The sequence below is a fragment of the Dasypus novemcinctus genome, chromosome 14 (assembly GCF_030445035.2).
Source record: "Dasypus novemcinctus isolate mDasNov1 chromosome 14, mDasNov1.1.hap2, whole genome shotgun sequence".
Lineage (NCBI taxonomy): Eukaryota > Metazoa > Chordata > Mammalia > Cingulata > Dasypodidae > Dasypus > Dasypus novemcinctus.
In genome coordinates this window covers 85,828,739-85,834,734 of record NC_080686.1, presented here as the reverse complement: position 1 = coordinate 85,834,734, position 5,996 = coordinate 85,828,739, and positions in this window count along the sequence as shown.

Genomic DNA, 5,996 nt, shown 5'->3' with positions numbered 1-5,996 from the left:
GAGTTTTGATGCTGCAACCCCAGGAAGAGAGACAAGCCTTATACCAGCTTACAGCTGACAGAAGAAGCTGGGACCACAGAGCCTGAAGAGGAAGGCTGAACCTTCACAGAGACTAGCAGGGATCTTGCTCCAATACGTGGCAACAGACTTTCATGAGGGAAGTAATTTACTCTTTATGGCCTTGTGACTGTAAGTTTCTACCCCAAATAAATACCCTTTATAAAAACCAATTAATTTATGGTATTTTGCATCAGCACCCCTTTAGCTGACTAATAACACTAGCAATTAAGGAAATGCAAATCAAAATTACAATTAGATATCATTTCATACCTATCATATTAAAAAGTCAGAAAACTAAGTGTTGGAAATGATGTGGAGATATAAAAATGCTTATTCACTGTTGGTGGGGATGTATCATATAACAAGTTGTATCCATTTCATGACATAATATTTGAGGATGTCAAGTTTGAAAGTGAATATTACCCAAGAACTTGCACCCTATTCTGTATGGAATTAACGTGCTTCCTGTTGTATGCAAGAGAGTTGAACATTGTCAGGTAGAAATATATATATATATATATATATATATATATATATATATATATATATATATATATATGTCTGTTATTGTTTTTACTTAGGGACTAAGTATAGTTTAAAGTAATGTGTATGGTTGCCGAGTTGACAAGGGGTGGACTGTGATGGACTGTGATGGTTAGGCTATTGTGTGAAATCAGCCAGGTAATTGTGCCCAGTTCTTTTGTCAAGCAAGCACTGGGCTAACTGTAATACAAGAGCATTTATGGACTTTAGTCACCATTGACTTTACTGCAGTGGTAAATCTTAGATAGCTGGTTATAATTACATCAATCAGGGAGATTGCCATCAGCAATGAGTCATGCTTAACCCAATCAGTTGAATCCCTTAAAAGGGGGAAGTGATTCCAGTATTGAGAGAGAACTTCCCAGCTTATCTTTGGACAACCAACATCTCTCAGAACTCATCAAGAACCTTCTTTGGACTTTCACTGCAGCCCCTGGTTGTGGCCTGCCTGCGGAACCTGGACTTGTGCATCCCCATGGCTGCATGAGAGACTGTTACAGAATCGTATACTATTGACAGATATTTCTTGTTGAATCTGTTTTTCTAGAGAACCTGACTAATACAGCTTGGTATCAGGAATGGGGTAATAGTGAGTGGTACCACTCCCATTTTGACTTTGGCGATCAATTGCCGATACTTGACTTTTACCAGACTGACATCCAATCATTCTCATAATGTTTAAGGATTCTAATTCCATCACAGCCCTCCTTACAGTAATATCTGGACTACAGAGGAGAGCAACCACAGAGCTCTTCAGGGAAGATGGAGTTAGTCTTACAAATTTATTCCTCACAGTCCTGGTTAAAGGTATGTCCTCTGGACATTCCTGGGGTGGGTGGGAAGCTCTCAAATGGTAAATCCATTCTAGCATTCCAATCTCCCTAGGCCTTTGAATTCTCTCTTCTACTGAGTACCAGGACAAATCAAGCATCTCAACTTCAGGCATGCTAGGCCCTCTTTTGGCCCATGTTTCAATCAGCCACCCAAACAAACTGTTAGAGCCCTTTCTAACCCCTCGAGCTACAACCTTGAATCCAGAATTTCTGCTTAGTGGACCCATATCAATAAATTCAGCCTGATCTGTACAGCCACTGTGGTAGTCTGTTTGGCAGTTTCTTAGTAAGTTGAATACAGACTTGCCATGTGACCTGGCATTGCCACTACTCGGTATATACCCTGAAGAATTGAGAGCAGTGATACAAACAGGTTATCTGTACAATGATGTTCATAACTGCATTATTCACAATTGTCAAAAGATGGAAACAACCCAGGTGTCCATTAACTGATGAATATATAAACAAGTGGTGGTGTATACACATGATGGAATATTATGCAGCTGTAAGAAGAAATGAAGTCGTGAAGTATATGACAACATGGATGAACCTGGAGGACATTATGTTGAGTGAAGCAAGGCAGACACAAATGCACAAATACTGTATGATTGCACTATCTGAACTAAATGTATTGTATATTAACTCATGGAGTTAGTAATTAGAATATAGGTCACCAGAAAATAGAATGAGGAGAGAATGGAAAGCTGGGGGTTAAACTGTGCAGAACTGGTAAAAAGGTTATATGTAAATCTTTGGAAATGAACAGAAATGGTAAAAGCACATCATAGTGTTTGTAACTAGTAGAGACAGTGGTTGAAAAGGAAAGTCTAAGGACATGTATATTACTAGAAGGAAAGCTGAAACAAGTAACATGGGACTGTATAACAGTGAAGCATCATGTGAAATACAAATATGGGTAATATTTCATATATAAGACTGTTTTTACAGAAAATAAATACAAATAAATTAGAGATGGAAACAGAATAGCAGCTATGTAGCCAGGGGAAGCATAGAGAGATTGAGAGGTGAAGAGTTTTGTTTGTCTGTTTTTTGTTTATTATTATTATTATTGGAATAGTGAAAATGCTTTAATAATGATTGAATGCACAACTATGTGGCTATCCCAAATACCACTGATTGTACAATTTGGATGGATTTATGCTCTATTAACATGTATCAGTAAAATTGGTTTTTTATAAAAAGAGAAAAAATCAAACTTATATGCTATTGGATAAAAAGACATGCAGATTAAAAAGATAACTTATCATATGAATCCATATGTTTGATACTCTGGAAAAGGTTAACTAAAGGGATGGAGAATAGCTGAATGGTTGCCAGGGGATTTTGTTATGAGAGGAGGATTTGACAATGAACAGACAGCATTAGGGAATTGGGGTGGGTGTGAAAGAAATGTTCTCTATCTTGTTTGTGGTGGTGGCTACATGACTGCAGCGTCATAAGTCATGAATGTTAAGCAATTTAGAGGGAGGTACTCAACTTCTGTTGAAGAAAAGTATAAAAAACAATGAAAACTCTATAACATCTTATATTTATTAAAATTAAAATCTTGCTTAACATTAAATATTGGTAAGAATCTGGAGGAAATGAAACTCTTACATAATATTGATCATAAAATATTGAACAGCCATTGTAAAAAAACAATAAGAAATAGTTAATGAAAATATTTATTAGAACATTATGATCCATTCTTAATATAATACCCAAACATATTTTTTAAAAGATCCATAGAGAGAGATATTCTAGTATGTAAATCACAGCATTTTAAAATAGTAACACTGATTTTACGGGCTACTAGGTGTTCACTGTTGATGGAATAGTTAAGTAAAATATAATATATGTTCATATGAGATACAAACAACATTGGAAAGGAACAAATAAGCTATATATTGAGCAACACATGTAGAGCTTTAGAACATATGCTAGAGTATAGCACATATACCATATAATATATTCATATATTTTTAAGAAAAAAGTTTAAAAGAAAACTGGATTCCAAGAATGATAACATTTATGTATCTGTATGTGAGTGCATGTGTGTGGTAAATAGTTTGAAAGTAAAGGTATAAAAAAAGATATATCATGCAAAGAGCAAAAAGAAGAAAACTAGACAAATTACACTAATATTAGACAAAATAATTGAAACAGAAACTGAGGACTGTGATTAACTGCAACACTGCCTCTTTTCCAGAACAGGGAAAATATAAAATAGGCAAGATAAGTACAGAAAAGTGAGGAAACTTTATATAGCTGCCTTTGATTAATAAGCCAATTAATTAATAGGTAGGCTATTTAAAATCACTACTATTTCCCCTCACATGCAAAAATATAGTATAAATATTTCCCAGGAAGTGAATAAAACAGAAAAAAAAGCATTTTTCTTGTAAGTATTGGCTTTAGAAAGTGTATTCAAACAAATGTAGAATCTGTAGAACATGCTTCTTGTAACATGATAAATATTTCGAGTCTTTGGTCAATGTTTAATGTCATAGACTTCCATGTAGGACTCTTTCATTTTATTTCCTACGTAACATAAGGTAAACAAGCTCTTACCTGTATTGAGACCTATACCAGTACAGCAACCTCTGGGACAAGCACTGAACCACTTGTCACACGTTATTCTCACCACAAGACTATCAGTGTCCTTTACCAGAGAAGAACGATGTCGGTGGAGAAACGGATCTAAGATCATATCACATCCAAAGGATGGAAGTGCTGCTTAAATCCAGCTGCAAGATGTCATTAAGAATCTTAAGAATTATCTTACAATATAACTAAGCCTCAGTTAGTTAAATACATTGTCTTTTGCGCCCAAAAGAAAATCAGTCATGGAAGTAAGAAGCTACTTCTCTGTACCTCTTTACACCGCCTGTTCGGTTCTGTCTGGCAGCTGGCAGATGTCAAACCACGCCAGACACTGCTCAGTCAGCCTTCTGCAGGCCAGTCAGAGGCAACCTGCCTGCACTGTCCTGAGGTGGCAGATCCTGAACTTGCCGTCCTGTTCTAAGCTTTGGTTGTGTTACCAATTTCCTGGACATTTTAGTTTCGTAGAAATCAATTGTTTATTTACCAAAAGTTCATGGTGACTTTACCGACAAAGGTTAAATACATGAAATGTGTTAAAAGAAATGAATTTAAGTGCTGCTTGATCCTCATACTGGATGATTTAGGGAGATAATTATTGCTCAGATTCACTGAGCGCATCTACTATTTTCTAAAGAGAATTTATGAAGTATTAGAAGTGGCTGGGAAAGAGGGTTTATAAAGCCCCCCAAAGCCAGCACTGATGCTGAGTCCAGGCACCAGGAGAAGAGGCAACTATGAAGGCTGAATGATAGTTTCTGTGGATTCATAGAACATCTTTTTCATTTAATAATTGAAAAGAAATGCATACTATTATTTCAAACACATTTTATATTTTAAAATGTAAGTTATTTTCCTAAAAGAAATGTCCTAAATTATAATTTATGAGTTGCTGATATAAAATAAAATCTAAATTACAAGGCCTGAATTTGAATAAATTGTTGATCTTTCTTCACTCATGAGAATCATATAAAAATTAACTTCTACAATAATTGGTTATGCATGCTATTTTTCTTAATATAATTTTGATGTAATAAATCAGTTACAAGTTAAGGGAAATACAAATTCAATAAATACAGCATGTCAATCTAGTCATGTCTTTCTAAGAAGTCATTTATCAGGAAATCTCGGAACACCAGCAGCTATTATTAGCATTCAAGGAACATGTATTTAGGAAATTTACAATCTTCTCAATCTTTAAAAAAAAAATGCAACTACTTTTTGCTCATAATCCTTAAATTATTCTAGGTTTGGTTCTTGTTTCTAAGGTCAATGTCCTTGGTGTATAGGCCAGAATACCAGCCTCGGTTTTTAGAATTTCCCTTTCTTTAAAATGAGTGTATTACTCTTAAAATGTCATCTGTGTAACTCAATTGAGGGCGCCTTTCTGAATCTTATCCATTTCTCACTATCTGCCTCAGTTGGGCTGTCATGCTTTCTAGTATCCCATCTTTAGGCGAAGGCTTTAAAAATTCTGTGCACGTTAATCCAGTTTTCTTGAATCTTGCCTTTTTAACCTTCTTTTAGTGTCCATCTCAGCTTCTATTTACTGGATCCTGGTATTGCTTCTTTCATCTCAAAGAAGGGACTGTCTCCTTGGCAGGGTTTTGGATATGTACAAATAAAATTTATTTCAACAAATATTTCTTGTCTCCCTGTTATTTGCTAAGGGCTGATACATGTGTAAAGTTCCATTTGTGAATAATTGTGGGCGTAAATGCCTGGAAGTTTACCTGTATGATAGTAGGAAGCTAGTAAATACTTAGGGCCAGGGACTTTTCCCTGTCATGGCCGATGAAGCTAAAACCATAGTGGTTATTTGACATGGGATCACATCTGATGTAAGGAATCATGTTCCACATATAATCAGAATTGTGTGCTCACTATTTTTTTTATATTTCATTCATGCATCTTTAATATACTGTCAAATTTCTTGTAATTAATCATTCACATCTCTCA